Here is an 18,777-nt window from a genome sequence, read left to right as displayed (position 1 = left end):
TGATTTTTTCCACTCTTGTGGTAATTCTTCCTTGTTCCAGATAAGGAGAATGAGTCAGTGTATTTTGTTTCACAGCCTCCAGCTAAAATTAACTCAGCCGGAATTTCGTCTACACATGGAGATTTGTGCTTCTTTATTTCTTTATAGAAATTTCTACTTCTATTCGGTTAGGTTCTGGGATATACGGTTCTGCGGTGTGAATTTCCCTTCCTCCACGCACATTAGTTTTTGGCTGCGTGTTAAACAAATCGTCAAACAAATCTTTCTATCTATTTAAGATGCAATCTGTGTCAGTGAGAACTGTTCCGTCAGCTTTCTTTTATATGTAGGCACGAGGTTGATAGTCTTTCTTAAATTCGTTGATCCCCTTATACATGTCCCGAATGTGTTTATTTTTACTATTATCTTCAAATTCCTTAATTTTAGCTTTCAAAACATCGCGTTTCTTTGTTCTAAAAGTTTTGGAAGTTTCGCGCCTGATGTCTACGAAATTTTGTGTAGTTATTTCATTCGGATTTTGTAGCCAACATAATTTTCCCTCTTTTCTCTTCTCTGCTAGTTTAATGCATTCCTGGTCGAACCATGGTTTGTTCCTACGTATCTCCGCGTGTCCTAATTTTTCTTTTGCTGAAATTATAATGCTATCTCTAATTTCAATCCAAGTATCTTCGACACTAGTGCACTCAGAATCTTCTAAAACCGAGAATCTATTCGAATCTTCAATTTGGTATTCCTCTCTTACATGGCTCTCTTCTAATTTCTTTAATTAATCTCTCCGTTTTCAGACATTTGATATTTCTTTTATTCAACGATAATCTGTCCCGTATTATCGCTACTACCAGGTAGTGATCAGTGTTACAATCAGCTCCTCTAAACGACCGAACATCAATTATGCTAGATTGTCTTCTTTTATCTACTAAAACGTGATCAATTTGATTATGTGTTTTCCCGTCTGATGAGGTCCTAGTATATTTATGAACGTCGCGATGTGGAAATTTTGTACTCTTCATGAAAAGTTTTTCAGATGTTGCAAGGTTCACGAGTCAAACACCGTTGTCATTACTTTCTTTATGCAGACTTTCGTTCCCTATAATCGGTTTGAAAATATCCTCTCGTCCTACCTTCGCATTAAAATTCCCTAATATAATTTTCATATGGTATTGCGGGAGTTGGTCAAATATCCGTTCCACTTCTTCGCAAAAACTGCCTTTTATATCGTGATCCTTATCTTCTGTCGGGGCATGTTCATTTAAAACAATAATATCACACCACCGGCCCTTAAGAGTAATAAAAGAAAGTCTATCATTAACAAATTCAACATGTCAAGTTACGGAAACTAAAATCCCTTTCTTCTCGAAGAGACACTTCACTCCGCAAGCTTTGTAGGGAAAGAAGTTCATTTATACCACTTCCAGTCTTAGTAGAGGAATACAAAATAAGGTTGAATATTTCTTAGACGATGAATCGACTGCAAGAAACCATTTATCATTATCTGATGCTGTTTTTGCTTTACGGTGATAAAGGCTCAAACCGAAAATAGGTGATTCCAACCATTTCCATTTCAATAGAGGATTGACAGAAGTAATATAATGTATTCTTTAGACACTGAGTCTACTCCGGGAATCCGTTTCTGGATTATCTTACTGATTTTGCTCTATGAAAATCAAGGTTGATACTGGGGGTACTTAATACTTTCCCCCCATTTCTGGTCTTAATAGAATAATACGGACTGAGATGTTATATTTCTTCAATATGCTGAATCAATTCAAAAGATTGCTTGTCGCTGTGTATTACCCTTTTTGTTCTATGGCTATTAATGTTGAAACCGCAAGTACTAGTTAATTTTTGCCACTTCCGGTTTCATTAGAGTAATATTGGAAGAGTTATTGTCCTTTCTTGTGATGTTAAAATCATTTAAAATGCCTCTTGTAGCTACCTATTATAGTTTTTACTCTATGCCTATCAACGATGAAACAGGAAACGGTTGATTTTTTACAACTTTCAGTTTAACTAGAGAGTTAATGGAAGAAGTGGAACATATTCTTGGGACGCTGAATCGATTCCAAGCAAACGGCTTCTCGATATCTTTACGGTTTTTGCTCTGTGCTAATCAAGTTTGAAATCGGAAGTATTATGAAATCTCTACCGATTCCGGTTTCGGCACAGTGTTACGGGTGATAATAGATAGGTTAAGTTTTCTTCAGACGTTGAATTGATTCAAGAAAAACACTTATCTCTATCTATTATAGTTTTTGATCTGTAGTTATCCACGTTGAAACCGGAAACAGTTGATTACTACCATTTCCGGTTGCAATAGAGGGAATATAAAGAAAATGGAACTATTCTTGGGATGCTTAATCGATAGAAAAAAAAGGGCTCAACTACTTCGGGTTTTGGTAGAGTGTGAGAATGGTTATACTACGCTCTCTTGACACACTGAATTGATTCTAAATTCGCTCGTTGCTACCTATTATAGTTTTTTTTCCTATGGTTATCAAAGATGAAACCGAAAATGATTTATTTCTACTAAGATTTCAGTAGGGGAGGCGGAACCTCCTCTGCTGACACTGAAGCGATTAAGAGAACTCTACTCGATATCTCTTAGTTCGTTTCCCGGCGGGAGCTCATGTGGTTCGGTTTCCACGTTAATCAGTAGGTCCATGTCTCATATAGCCTCGCTGGTGAACGGGACGTTAAACTCGAAATCAACTCAACTGAATATCTCTTAGCATTTTTGCTCTGACATCTGTCGAGAGACAGACGGACATGGGTGTTCTATAATACCTTCGGCACTTCTACGTCGAAGTTTGGAAGTCTAATTAGTAAATGCAAAATTGACTAAGACAAATTGTTTATCCCGAAACCCTTATAGCAGCCTTCTAAAACGGAATAAAATTAACAAATTAATTCGGTAGCGACGCATTATTGGATAGATTTTGTCGTCAAGATATATTAGTCTAAACTATATTTTGTAACGATGAATGTTAGCTAATAACTAATAACTAATTTCGTAAAAATAACGTGATAAAAAATTTAAAAAGATAAATAGAAAAGAAATAAACTAATTTTGTCTTGAATAGTTTCATCAAATAAAGGTTGCGACACTTTAAATAAATAAAACTTTATTTATCGTCTCCAATCTGCTTTTTCTTTCTTTTTCTTGGAAGGAATACAGCTGCATTAGATTATTTTTCTAAACAGATATTCAAGAATTATATTTAACAGAAGTTCTATGCACAAAGGGTAAGTAAGTACGTCATCATTTAGAACTGATACGTATATGAAGATGATAAAATAGTGACATTGAAGACACGAGATTAAGATAAAGAATAATAAAAACACAATGCATATCGCAGTTCACAAAGAATTCTGTTTCTCACGTTCAGACATATTTGCATCATCTGCTACCTCGGACAATCCGGTCAAAGGTAAGCTACTTTCAAACTTTCTTAAATGCGCTCATCCCTCGGTCTTATTGGCTTCTCTTTAGCGAAAATCGAAATCAACTAATAAAATCTGGTGCAGTTAATTTGTAGATTTAAAACTTAAGATTGAGTGATTTTGCGGTATTATAGTGTACCGGTATATTTATATTGTAGGCTACCAGGAATTTCACATTGTCAGGTTGGATATTGTGCTTGATTGAAAGTACAATACTGTATACTTTCTCTTTCTTAAGCACAACAGACTTAGTATCGGAAGTAACAGACAATCCACAATATTGGCCTGACGTTTTATCTGTTAAAACGAGGGAAGAGTGCTTTCAGAATTTCTGCATGTAGCTTAACTCTGCTGGTTATGTAATGTTTTTATTAAAATCACATGTTGACTTTTTTATACTTTAATATTGAATGTGTCGTTAAGTAAGCATTGAATACACACTTTTCTTTTTTTTAAGTCACTTAACCATGTGTTTGTTTTGTTTATTTCAACATTTGGGATTTTGTTACGTGTAATTTAACATAGAATCCTAACCACGTACCAAAACATGCTACGCATATTTTCAAGGTTATAACATATCAAAGAGACACAGGTATTGAGCTTTATTTTTCTATAAAGACTAATCAATTCATAAATGACATAATCTTTTTTTTAATTTAATTTTTATTTCCACTGAAATTATAGTTTTATCACCCAAGTACATACAGTTCAGTTAAAAGAGGTGGTTGAATTAATTAAAGTGAGTGGTTATGAAATAATTCGTGACTTGAAAATGTGTGAGGAAACGGAAAAATCCGAGAAAACCCACGAACATGATGCAAGAAGCAGACATTTCAATTTATTAGGTTTGGTTAGATTGGTAGATTAGAAGGGAACGTTCCTTTCAGCAACGAAGTTATGTGACTACAGGACCTACAGATTAACGGGAAATCCAAAATACGTGAATTCCCATCGGAAATGGTAACCCGGCCTCCTGTACCAAAGACCTGCACGCTAACCACATAGCCATGAGTTGGCTTTGAATAGTTTGTAGTATTAGGCCTTGAACTTCAGGATTTTTTGCTGCTCAAATATTTTTAAAAAAGACTTGTATTAAACAAGATAACTGAGGCTCTCCTTTGTACTTCGTTCGGTACTAGGTTCTTAATTAATTGTTTTCAAATTTAACAACCGTTTTCATTACTTATGCCACATAAGATTCGGATCTATAGCTTAAAGATTTTTCTTCAATCTCCCACGCAATTTTCGGAGCTTTACCAAGCAACTTAAGAACATCAAAAATTTACAGAATGAGATGAAAAGTATTTCTATTCACAAATTAATAGTATATGAACCAACAATTATGACGTAATAAACTGAGCACCCAAATGTTGATTGAAACTATTATTAGTTTATTTAATAGGATTAGGGGCTTACCAAGGCAAAATTTTCACCTGGGCAAAATGACTTTTTGGCCCCCCCTAGTCAGTACAATGCCGTGGGGTTGGACAATCGGGGCGACGGCCCCGGGCGTCGAAGTAAGGGGGCGGAAAATTCTGGAAAGGAAAAAGAACATATATATATATATATATATATATATATATATATATATATATATATATATATATATATATATATATATATATATATATATATGTATGTATGTATAATGGGAGGAAAAGTAATAAAGGTGCTCAAAATCAAGAAAAAGCAGGGGCTATTTTTGAAAATTTTCTTACGCTTCGTGCCAACTATGGTGGCGCTTCGCGGTTGGCTGTCGATCTCACTCATATGTACAGAGGGCGCCGTTGTATACTCTCGTCCCGGGCGCTGATTTTCCACGGCACGGCACTGCCTCTAGTCCTACCCTATAGTTTACTTTGTATTACAGTGTATTACAGTGTGATTTTAATATTTTAAATCAATTTTTCAAAAAGAACAATTAATACTCAAATACATGATACAGATATATTTAGTATTAAAAAAATATATATGGTATCAATTACATTGTGTTTATTATTATTATTATTATTATTATTATTTGTGTATCGTATTGATCATCACTTATTGAATACTACTAATGATAAAATGATAACTGCTTGTAAATAGTGGTGGGCACAAAAGCCGGTTTTTCGGTTTTCGGTTTCTAGAAAAACCGAAACCGGTTTTTTTAATTTTTAAAAAACGGTTTTCACCTAAAAGGTTATCGGTTTTCTTCAAGACTGGTTCGGTTTTCACTGGATCCGGTTTCGATTTTCTTCAAAACCGGTTCCGTTTTTTCCAAAATTAGTTCTATTTCTGCCCAGAATAGTGTTTCGTTGTTCTCCGGAAACCGAATCCGTTTCCACAGAAATAGTTTTATGTGTTTTCCAAAGGTTTTCACTAAACCGGTTTTGAAGAAAACCGAAACCGGTTTCAGTGAAAAAACCGGACTGGTTTTTAAAGAAAATCGAAACTGGTTTCGGTGAAAAAATAAACCGATTTTTAGAGAAAACCGAAATTTCGGTTTTTCTAGAAACCGGTTTTGCCCATTCCTACTTGTAAATTGTTTTGTTATATCAATAACATGAGGAGTTATTCTACCATATTTCAATAATGTCAAATACCAATAAGTACATTTCACATATGTTGAACGTATTTTACGCACAGCAATACAAACAATCATTTTTATGCAAGCTCTAGTAGTTGAAGTCCATAGCATTTATAAAGCGTTTCTCATGAATTTGTACAAAAGCTGAACACTCTTACAAAACTAAAGCTCAATAACAGGTTTTATCAAGTATTAGAAGTCCTCTAACTTTCGTAAGTTTGATAAGTAAGTAAACTGTATCAAAGTCAATTTAGGGAACTTTATGAGAAAGCGTCCATATCTTTTTCTTCCATAAAAACAGCACTTCAAGATGTAGAATGATTTACAACTTTTTTTCCTAATTGTGCAACCTTTGGCCTCAGGCGGGGATAATTAATAGCATAACAAAACTTAAGAAAAACTAAACAAAAATTTAAATTTCACTATTATTGCTATTATGGGTTATTACTGGCACGTCGTGATTGATATTTTTTTTACCAACATATTACAAACAAGAAATATGTGATTCTTTTACAAAATATAGCAATATATTTCTTGATGTTTTTTATGATGATTTCGTAAAAGTAGAAATGTTGCGCGTTTTGGTACCCCCCTGAGTTTGGCACCCCGGGCAGTTGCCCGGGTTGCCCGGCCCTTGGTCATCCCCTGAATTGGATTTTAAATTTATCGATACTATATGAATCAACTTCTTTATATATATGTTTTTATATTGTTCAAATATTTTATATGTTATTTGCCAAAATTAAAAAAAAATATGGTTTAACTCAGTAAATTTCAAATTAGCGAGAGAAACAACCTTAATATAAGCTTTCTCTTGGAATTACACCTTACTCTCCGGTACCGAAAAGGGTAACAATATCATTTAACCAAGCAAAATCATGTCATATTTTTTTTTCTTTAGCACAAAACCATCAATCCACTTCAATATTTATGATAGTTTTAAGATATCTGATTTATGAATCACACTGCGAATGAGTCATTTCAAATATAGGTGGATACTGAATACTAAAGATAGTTCGAAAATATTTCTTTAAAAGAAAAGAGCTCTTCGGGAAAATCCGGAATTTATCAGTGAATATTGTGCAATCAATATAATGCTGTGCGTTAGTATGTTGTAAGACACATAGTTTTGGCTGATTTTGTAAGTGTTGGTGCACAGCGCTAATAATTCTCTTTAATCTTGACTTCGTGTTAGTGCTTTACTTTCACTTGCTTCGTAAGAAACTGCTAATTTGTTTTGAAGTAACTGATATAAGTACATTTTGAAAATAATGTTCTCTCCCCAAATTTTACTTTTGGTAGTTTCCGTCTCATTCTGATGGTTACTATAATATATTTTCTAGTCTACAAGTTCAATAACGAAAGTTTATTAGTGTAGAATTCCGAGTATTTCTTGAACTGAGAATGTAATATTTTGAAAGAAACACATTATGATTTATGTTTCAACGTATGTGATTAAAGCTGTACACAATAATTCAGCAAATTATTATTATTATTATTATTATTATTATTATTATTATTATTATTATTATTATTATTATTATTATTATTATTATTATTATTAACAATAATTATGATAACAATAATAAATATCTTTGTGTTAGGAATGATAGTCAATTGTCCATTTGCAAATGACATACATGCTTTATTAACCAGGTTTTTGTGGTAATTCAGCCACTGCTGAAACTTCGTATAGTAAGTCGTAGAATGAGCGCTATAATGATAGTTAATATAGACCCCATGTGTTATTTTTTAACTTCTTACTCATATTCCAATCATTCTAAATTCTTCCCTTCATTTCATCTTCAGTGGCAATTTTTCTTCTAGACACAAGTAGTTTACCTGATTTTTGAAAGTTATGGGAAGATTAAAATTCCATTCTGGTCTTATCTACTTTTGCCTACACTTATTTGTGTTATGTTTATATTTATGTTTAATATTATATTTGCCTAGATACTTTTATATAAAGACGTTTATTTTGTCATGCCAATAGGGCACAGTCGATGTAATTGAAGATTTTACATGAATGGAATAAAAAAACATATTAGGTATATACTGTATAAAATACAATTTAGTGAATTATAGTGAAATATTTCAGTGGCAAGGGCGTTGTGAATGTGTATCATTGTTCTCAGTCTTCTAACTAATCTTTATGTAATAGACTAATACACGTTGAAGAACTGTAAGATGCGAGTGTAAATATTCAATTTCCTGCAGCTTATTTCTGTATAATAGTAATCGAAGAATGAATGATGGAACTCTTTGAATAGTAATTGTATTCAAACAAGTGAGTTTCGTTTCACAGTGTGAAATTGCGGTAACTTTCAAACTATGCAAATTTAACACTCAAAATTGGAGTAATATATTCCAATTCGTAACTACAGTTCCAATAAAGGAATGAGATCAAAGATAGAACATGTTCCTCGTACACTGGATCCATATTAAAACGCTATATCTTACTATTTAGGCACTATGGAGGTGAATACTTACACCGAAAGTCATAAATTATGTCTATTACTTCCGATTGTAATAGAGGAATAAAATCAGAGGTCAAACATATTCTTGCGGTACGGAATCCATATCAAGAAATTGCTTGTTGCTATCTACTTCGCTTTATTCATTAGGCAGTCAAGGTTATAACCAAAAAATCGTATTTTTTCACCACTTCTGGTTTTAACAGATAAATAAAACTCTGGACGAAATTCATTCTTGGGGCGGGAATCTGTGTTAAAAAAATAATAAACGCTTTTCTAAATTTAAATCAAAACGAAGTAGTACTAGTAAATATCAATTACTTTCAGTTTTGATAGTGTGTTGCGGGTGGTGATGGTATGCTCTCTTGAGATCCTAAATCAATTGCAAAGAGAGCAGTCCCGACATCTAAGACCGTTTTCGTTTTATTTGGATCAATATTGAAACCGGAAATTGTTGATTTTTGCTACTTCCGGGTTATATAGATGTTTATCGGAGAAATATAAAACCTATTCTTCGAGCATTGAATTGATTATAAAACCATTTCTTGATGTCGTTTACAATTTTTGCTCTACTGGAACCAATATTGAAACCGAAAGTAACTCTATTCTTATACCAGATCTGGTTTTGGTAGAGTGTTGCGGGTAGTGACAATATGTTTCCTTAAGACACTAAATCGATTGCGAAAAGTAACTTGTCGCTGTCTATTATCATTTTAATACTACGGCAATAAACGTTGAAACCGGAAATGCTTAATTTCATGCACTTTTTGTTTGAATAGAAGGTTAACAGAGAAAATAGAGCCTATCGTTGGGAAGATGAATTGATTGCAAAAAAACGCTTCTTTATACCTATATATCTTATCGGTTTAGATCTGTAACTTGTTGACAGACAGACGGACGGACGGAGATAGCCGTTCTATAAGACTTCCGGTATTTCTGTATAACATTGTTTGAAGTCTAGAAATGAAGTCTCATCATATTTAATGAAAAATGAATGATTATAAAAAAAGTGGAATGAAACTGTAGAAGGAAGCATGATAACCTCTAAGAAACTAAGGGATACGGTATTGTTCACCACAAACTTACATGGGCTGAGATCAAACCAGAAATCCTTCGAATAGAATTAAGTCATAGCCCACCTGAGCTACCGTACCCCGGAATAATGGTAACGTAGGCATCTTAATATTAAGCGTAATTAAAAGCAAACATTCTCTTTTTTTTTCACGTAGACTCTACATCACAATGCGTAAATAGTATTTACCGTCAAGAGTTCTACACCATAAACAAGTTACGAAATATCCTTTGTAATGTATGCAAACAAACAGCGTGACTGGCAATTATAGCATGGGATAGCGAAAGTTATTTGAACTTGACCAAGAAAAATAAGAAGGACATCCCAGTGCAACGTATAAGTATCACTGATTTCTTTATAGAGAATATCAATACGGAAGTGTATTTTTGTGTCCATTAGCCTATATTAAATCCAGATAGCTTGGAAATCTTTATCGAAAGGTAAGTTATCATAATACAGCATTTTTTTTTATTATTTATTTATTTTTTTTTTTTTTTAGAAAATTTGAGCACACTTTGAAACATATAAACATAAGATTGCAGAATTATAGTTCTATCAAAAAGGTGTATAAAGATACTAACATTCTTTCTTTCTTATTTTCTTTTGACAATTGTTCATATCTGGGATAGGAAAAATTAATAATTTTCTGTTGACCCATTATTTACCTGCAGTCCAATGTTTCAGCAGCATTTAATACAGAAATGTTAGACTGTTTCAGTTACATTACTGATCAAAAGGGTAATTAAGTTTCTTCCATCTACTTTAAGTAGTTCTATCAGCAAACTATGTATGGAAAACACTTCATAGATATGCAGGGTCACAGAAAATTTGTGATAGAAATTATGAAAAAAAGTGCTTAGGAAATCTTAAAATTCATCGTACTAGAATGAATCTTAAAATTCATCGTATAGAATTCATCGTTATATCAGTCAGCTGTACCAACCATTAAAAATCATAATTATTAACACTCACCTGCTTTATTATTAAATAAAAATGAACTCTTAAATATAGCGTCCCATAGTAATAATCTTCTTATTCTAAAGGAGGCAAATAATCAATGAAAGTGAGTGATTTATGAAAGAATAGTGGTGAAATGAGGGTTGGGAGGAAACGGGAGAAAAAAAATACATGACTTGAGATCGAATCAGGGAGCGCCGCTGATCCATCACACCCTCCCTTCTATTTGATTATACTTTCACTTTTTGTCTACCTAAAAGGTTTCTATCATAAGAGCTTTGTACTAAGTGGAGTATATATATATTGTTGAATTTCGTTCTCTTCTCATATATGTTTGGTTGACATACTTTCGTGAATCTTTTCAAATGTTTATGTCCATTTCTACGAATTAGCTCTCAACTGTTAGATAGGCTACACACAACAGAAAGAAGAAATTTCCGTTCTTCACTTTATATTTTTAATTTCTTCGATATCAGTCGCGATAAGGGATTATGATGCTTACTAATAGAGCAGCTACCTCCAGTGCAAAGGATCTCTGGTTCGATCCGAGAATATGTGAGTCTTTAGAGGCAACATTGTGTCCAGAAGGTTTGCTGGATGCATTTATTTCCTCATCCCCTTCTCTTCATTTTTTTCATAATTTAACTGTTGTCTTTAATAGCTTCACCTTTAGAAGCTCAACAAAAATTTGAACATGTCACGGTAACAGTAACCTTAGAAGGAGAATTTTCTGATGAATTTTATTTTATTTATCTCGCTAATCATGCCTAAGTAATTAATTGATTTTCTTCTAATGTTATACTGTGCAACACACTTTTTTCTTCACGTAGCTAATTTTAAAATTTCGCCCTGTGAACATTTTTCTTTGTTTCCCTTTGTATATTAGCCCCTTTAAAACATCCCTGAGAATCAGAAATGTGTCATCACGCAAGGTAATGCTAGAAATAAAAACATATCAAGTTCTTATGTAAAACAAAATGAGATATACCGTGATTCATAGTAATTTTTTAAGCCTGATTGACGCACTTGCTATTCTGATTATTAATAAAGATATGGCTCTGTATTATATACATATTATGCATGTTTATTGTATTTTGTAAGTCGTCAACCCTCAATGATTCAATTTTTCCCCTTGGTTATTCACTGCAAATTATAACCTTGTATTTTACTTATCAATTGCATCAGCAATTTTTGTTGGAAATTAACAATAACATTTTTTAAAATATAGAATATAGTGGTAAGTTGAAATTTCTCTCCAAAGACAACACAAGATTATTTTTACCTCTAGTGAATGTGTTTTCAAGATTGGTACTTTGCTTAGCGAGTCGAACGCTTAGCAGGTAAGATTTTGTATGATCGAATATCTTCGGTGCAACGTGGTTTCACTTCTACTTCTGTTTACTGATTGATTATTTTGTATTATTGTGCTTTCTGAGAAGCGAGGGTGTAAAGGACGAGACGCGAAGGTATAAAGAGGTGGTGCATGCAATGCTCTCTCACCGGAAATCAAACCAATGTCTATGTGAACCAAAGTACACGCGCTAACCACTAGACCAGCGAAGGGGAATATATTCTTGATTTTTAGAGGTTATGAACTCCATCTTTAAAAGTCACAAAAAACTGTTAATATGTTAAGCCCATATGACCAAACTACAAACCGTCTGGTCAGTTATATGCCTTCGCGAATTATAAGGCATGAGAGTGCAGATGTTTCTCAAGTATAAAGAGCACCAAATTTTACTACAATTTAATTCGAGATTTTGCATAAGATTGGGGCCGCGGTGACTCAGTGGTAGAGCGTTCACATCTGTGCATAGAGTCCTTCGTTCGATCTCAGCTCGCGCCAACTGAACTTTGTGGTGGAAAAACACCGTGTGCGTGGGTATTCTCGGGGTTCTCCTGTTTCCTCCAAATTTATTCATTCCACCATTTCATTCATTTCTCATCATCACCGTCTCCTTTAGCCTAGCCGGCATAACCATGGGACGTAAATCTTAAAGATTTCATTTCATTTCATTTTGGTATAAGATTCTCCATGATATATCAATTAAGAGCCCTTTATTTTAAGAAAGCATGAGTCGTGATATTTTAAAAGGTGCAGTGACCTTCGTTAATTTTAGCTCAAAAATAAAAGTGGTTCGTTCTAACTTCCTACGTCATGTCTACTATGTAAAAATTCCTCTCAAAACTAATAAGTGGAGGTTAAAGGAATGAATCTTTCGTATTGTTTTTACATCTCATTGCAACTGTGTGCACAGCGGATTGTATCTTCAAGAGTTCGGGACTTAATGGAGAATAGCTGAGATAAGATTAGAAATTCTCTTGTTAAGTTTATTATTACTTTCCCGTTTCAGAAGTCAATGTTCGCACCATAAATAATCTTACATTGCTTTAGGCGTTCTATAAGTAACGTCATTGTTCATTTACCCATTGCACTTAGTTCAATGTTCAACATGAAGTACGAGTTTGTAAGGTTCGGAGTATCATATCAACCAACATTACTTCAATATATATAGTCGAATGTAATGCCTATACTTTTCAACTAAATTTTGCCTCATTTGCTTCATGGCTTTACAATAGTTATCAATTGTCAAACATAAACTACACCAGATTGTAACGAATCATTATTTGTGTTTTTCTGTTTCAACTTACGACAAATTTGCCATTCACCATTCCGATAAATTAACTTGTTGCATAAATATATGTTGCTTCTGTGTGTTACGACCTCTTAATATAAAATAAAGGTCCACGCAAGCATTATATTCGCCAGCAAAATAAATGAAATAAAAATACTTTTCTTGTTTCAAATTGTTGGGAATCCAGATAAGCTTTAGAGAATCAATCACGCATTATCTTTGAGTAAACTTAGTATTTTCGGACTTCAAAACCTTTCCACTTCAAGAAAATTTTCTGAAAAGCAAAGCTTTTACCGTTATCAATTTTATTATTATTATTATTATTATTATTATTATTATTATTATTATTATTATTATTATTATTATTATTATTATTATTATTATTATTATTATTATTATTATTTACCAGTTACAAAGTATTCATACTAATTGTAGCTAAATGAATTTCTACAGACTCTCCTCTTTCAACACATGATCCCCGTTTTGATCTTGGTCAATTCACATGTAGCCATTTATACTATAGATGCATATCTTATACAGATATAATAATAAAAAATGTTCAACTCTAACTAAACAACTCATTAAGTGAAAAGTAGAAGGAAACTATTGAAGGATTATTATTATTTCTAGTAGTAGTAGTAGTAATTATTATTGTTATAATAATATTACTATTAACCTACTACAGTATTACTATTACCCTACTACTACACTCAAGTTAATATCAACATGAATATAAGTCCTATATTCCGTTTTCAATGAATTTATGTCTGTGACAGTGAAATAACTGTAATTTATAAACTAATATAGATGTATTTGTATCTATTGCAACTGTTTTTAACCAAGATCTTCCTTTGAATATATAATGGCTTTGTATATTTTTCAATTTTAATTTTAGCTTCTACAGGTGATAAAATTATGATAGTTGAACTCTATAATTTTATAACACTTTATTTGGCCGAGGAAGAGTAGGCTGGTGATTTAAGTTCCTGTTTTACATTTGAAAGGTCTTCAGGTTCAAACTCTCCAACCATCATAACCGACGTGTTCAAGGATTCTTTCTTTAGTTCCACCAATCAAATGCCGCAACGATACCTTTAAATGTAGGCCTTAGTTGTGTTACTTCCAGTTTCTTTTTTGCTACACTTGTTAGTGCTATTGATTGTTAAGGATATCAATGAAAATGGAACTTTTAAACTGGATATGGAAGGCTCGGGGGAAAACAATAGTAAGTCATATTTTTTTTTTTAACTTTCGAGTAAAGTCAGTGGTGCTATTCAGCTGGTTTGCACCGGTTCGGTAGAACCGGTTGTTAAAATATTTCGAGTTTGCAGAACCGTTTGTTATACCAAGATACAAACGCACACATGCATACATAAGCATCACCTAACCAAGAGTAAAGAAAGTAACCAAACAAATTTGTGAAAATATTTCTCTACCATTTCTGCTCACTTGCGAGGTTGTGAAAACAAGTAACTTTGAATTATTTCAATTCAATGAGCAGACAGAAATTTGAATGGGTGGACGCCAAGAAATTTAGCTGATGCGACCAATAAAGTTTTCCATTCATGTTAATAAAAGGTTTCCACGTCTTAATTGTTAATTCTCTTCAGTCCTCCATATTTGTATTGGTGAAAATAAAATTTGAAATTTTCAGACAACAAAAGACTGGTTTTGGTAAAGCTTTGAAGCTAGATGCATCTCACTAACAAAAATACATTATTGTATATTATACTATATGTTTTCCCCTCCTTTAAGTCTGTTTTGTTTGAACGTGGCGCTAAAAAAAATACGTATAATAGGAACAGTATTTAGTTCGAACCCAAGGTGATAAAATTGGGGTTGCGTTCTACAATGTAAGAACTCTTGGTATGGTTTGTTTCCGAAGAGAATTATGTCTATCCATCTACTATCTCTCTCTCTCTCTCATATATATATATATATAAAGAGAGAGAGAACCGGTTGTTAAAAGATTAGAATAGCACCACTGAGTAAAGTAGAAAAGAAAGTTCAACATTCTCATGCAATGCAAAGCATGACAAGTAGTAAGCAGCTTTCCCTACCATCTACAGGACATTTCCGAACTTATACTACCTACATACTGTTCTGTGCTCGATTCCAACCCATTCTACTTAACAACTCAATTTCACTGAAACTGACAGTTACCATTGTCTTTCCTACAGCCGCTCAACAAATAAATAAATAAATAAATAAATAAATAAGGTAAAGAATGGCCTCGTACACATAGTTTTTATAGTAATTGCTAAGTCAAACTTATACCAATGGCATCATTTCGTACTATGTTACTTTATGAGTATTATACAAATATAAATACCCAATAGTGATATTGTTTGTTGTTTTCCTTTCTTTTGAAGTACCAACTTAAATGTTGGCTGTAAACTGTGTTTCTTCTTGAATTATACAAAGAATTATTTTTTTTTATTTAGTTAGTTCATTATGTTCCTTGGTTTATTGAAGTTAAAGGGCTCATACAAACTAAAACACTGTATTGTAATAAGTCCTTTAAGGCTATGCCAAATCACACTATCTTAGGCCCTTAGATTATGATACTTGAGAAGGATAACGCCTGTTACTATCAGGAGAAACAAGGAGAAGAGAAAATTATCACAACTACTATATCGGTACTCGGAAAAATGAAATATTTAAGTTTTACGTCCCACGTAATGCCGGTTAGGCTAAGGGAGACAGTGACGATGAGAAATGAATGAAATGGTGAAATGAAGAAAATGGGAGGAAACGGAGAACCCGGAGGTATTTGTCCACCACAAAGATTATTTGGCGTTAGCTGGGATCGAACCATGGGCCCCATGCACGAGAGGTGAACTCTACCACTGAGCCACCGAAACCCATCTCGGTAGTCGGTTACGAACAAGAGAACATAACGTGTAGAAAAAACCAGTGGATGCAAAATTTTAGGAAATACCCTGTTATTGGCAGTAAAATAAGTTTATCATTAATAGCGACGTAAATGTAGTAACGAGCCAACGGTAGTTGAGAAATTTGTTTAGTCAAAGGTTAACGCAGGTGGTGTGATTTCTTCTGACGTCGAAGATAAAGAAGGCACACCGTAACTACGTTTCAAGATGTTTTCTAAATGTAGTTGCTAATGAATTTGATCTTGATCAGGTGAGAAAGTTATCTTTACCGTTATATGCGTATAAGATATAGTGATGTATTCTCCTTGAAAAAAGATTATCTTAACTCTGTTAGATGTTATCTGCAGGCATGCTCCCAAACAGGAAAAACAAATTACGCATCCTAACAGAACTTGACGATCCTCCAATCTGTAAATTGCTGTAAGAAGGAACCCTTTTATCTCCAACATGTATAGGTATGACGTAACAAGATGCTCGAAAGATTTGTTATGTAACAAAAGCCCAGAGTCGGAAGATTTTTTATCAGTGGAATTGTAAATAATGCCAATGCTTCTCAAAGTACATCACCCGTTAAGCTTCTTGTCATAATCTTCCCTTACTAACAAGTAAATTCAACATTCTTAGATTTTCTTAAACAAATTTCCCACCAATAACACAAACATTTTTCTTTTTAAATTAAATTTCCCCTAATTAGAAATGGTAGTCTTCTTGCACTTATGACTATAGTTTATGCATGTTTATAGGTTGTTTTCTGTTATATGGTAAAGGAATGTGCCAAATAATATAAATGAGTTATATTCTTCACAGCAGCAGTTCTCAACCGGAATGTGTCGCGCAGTCCCATAGCGTGTGCTGCGAGGTTTTAGAATTTAAAATCATGTTGAAACTAATTTTGAGACAAAATGTACTAGTCAACGCCTCCAACGGCGGCAACAACGCTCAGCACTATATACTCATTATTTTATAGAAAGTTATAGGCTTAGACAAGGGGCGTACGCAGATTTCATCAAAGGGGCATAAAAGGCCCAATCTCATATCCTTTCCCATATAGTAAATGTTTATTTTCCGGTAATATATAATTTAAATCTCGAAAATCACATTGAGTACGCCACTGGCTTAACTATTAGACCTTTAATTTATATTATTAGTAATAAAAACCAAACAAATATGTCGCTACGTTGTATTCATTAAAGTATATCATTAGTCAAAAAACGGTTGGGAACCACTGCTACACAGTATCATTGCGGAACATTGTTTCCTATCTTCGGTTGCTCTAAATTTAGCTAGTACGAACACTTAACTCCACTTGAAAAACAAGATTCATTGTAATTCACCAACCTCTATACTTGATTAATTTGAAGTTGTAATAACCATAGAGCAAGTAAAATCACGAAAAAACACAGATAGAAAACATCTAGTTCCAAAGGAGGCGTCAGGCTTTTAACCACTCGGATATCTCCGGTCTCCTAATACTTTCATCTTTCTCCATTATGGTAGAAAAACGGAGTCATGGTGAACGATCATTTACCAAGATTTGACGAGAAAGAAATGCTTTTTTTTTAAAAAGAAAAAAAAAAAGAAACAGAAGAGGATTGAGACTCATCAATTCCTGTCAATAGGAAAACAAAACCATAAAATTCAGCCTGTAACTCAAAGCTACTATCTGCGTGGGTTTCAGCATTTCGGCTCAAAAAATATTTGCTAAATTTTGATATAAATTTCTCCTTAGATAATGGAAATTTTCCGCAATCTAGGACATTGACTAACTGCTATTGTATCGGAAGGCGTTAATGCTGTTAAAATCTACGATAATTTCAAGAAGTTATGGAGCATTCAATCCAAAGAAAAGATACAAAGATATCTTCCGTACTCCGTTGTATAATACGATTTCTTGTTTTATCTTGTTTTTCACAAACCTACGCACTCACCTACGTAGTACTTATGTGATGGTACATTTCAATAATATAAATGAATAGGACAAACAAACTCAACAGTTTTTTTTTTAATTTACTGCTCTTCGTATGATAAGAAACTACGTGTCAGAATGGATTCTTCTTCCTTTAATGAATTCACTGAACCTTAACCATAAGACTAAGATGGAAATGGATGAAAAATATAAGTGGGAACGATAATGTAATGGAATTCAGAATAATACCTAGGAAAAAGGAAATAACTCTGAAAACATGATAATTTCAAAAGATTTTCTTATGGAAGTATATCCACTGCATCGACTATATACTTGGGAAGGTAATAGAAGACATTGGAGGTAGATTTTTTGCCTCGAAGTGCCAACACAAAATGGTGCATGACACAATAGCATAAGGCATTTGACGGTTCGGTTTAAATTCTTTGTTATAAAGCAAGATCTATCTGTTGCGCTACACTGGTTGATTTAAGTTTGACTACATGCAAGAAACTAAGACTGCAAACGCACGATGTCAAAATGATCTTATATATTCGCGTGCTGACTCGTGAAATCATTATACTTAGTAAAAGTACGCACTCTGAATACAACGACGCGCTTGAAACCAAACAATAACGCAGAGTCTACACAAGCCCCCGTTATGTTTAGCCGATATACAAGCCACGACGAGTAATCAACAAGCCATTGATTTCGAATGATCGATTTCGTTTACCTCATCTGATTTAAAATCAGATGTTGGAGCTGGGACATAAGGATATTTTGGAAAAGGATATCTGTATATCTAACATATCGTTTATTGGTTGATTTCTA

The 18,777-nt window shown here is 33.4% G+C and overlaps 1 protein-coding gene across 2 annotated transcripts in view; it reads left to right on the top strand.

Annotated features, from left to right (window-relative positions):
- The first annotated feature begins 3,248 nt into the window (after window positions 1-3,248).
- LOC145668546 (cytochrome P450 6j1-like) overlaps window positions 3,249-18,777 on the top strand; it is a 29,864-nt gene continuing 14,335 nt past the window's right edge. The window contains exons 1-2 of one of the 2 annotated variants that reach the window (XM_081736533.1): window positions 3,249-3,428; window positions 9,714-9,996. The gene's annotated coding sequence lies outside the window, so the exon portion shown is untranslated. The remainder of the gene's footprint in view (window positions 3,429-9,713; window positions 9,997-18,777) is intronic. The other variant, XM_081736532.1, reaches the window with a different exon arrangement.

The sequence above is a fragment of the Thermobia domestica genome, chromosome 13 (assembly GCF_964235325.1).
Source record: "Thermobia domestica chromosome 13, izTheDome1.hap1.1, whole genome shotgun sequence".
Classification (NCBI taxonomy): domain Eukaryota; kingdom Metazoa; phylum Arthropoda; class Insecta; order Zygentoma; family Lepismatidae; genus Thermobia; species Thermobia domestica.
This window is presented reverse-complemented; position numbering and strand designations above follow the sequence as displayed.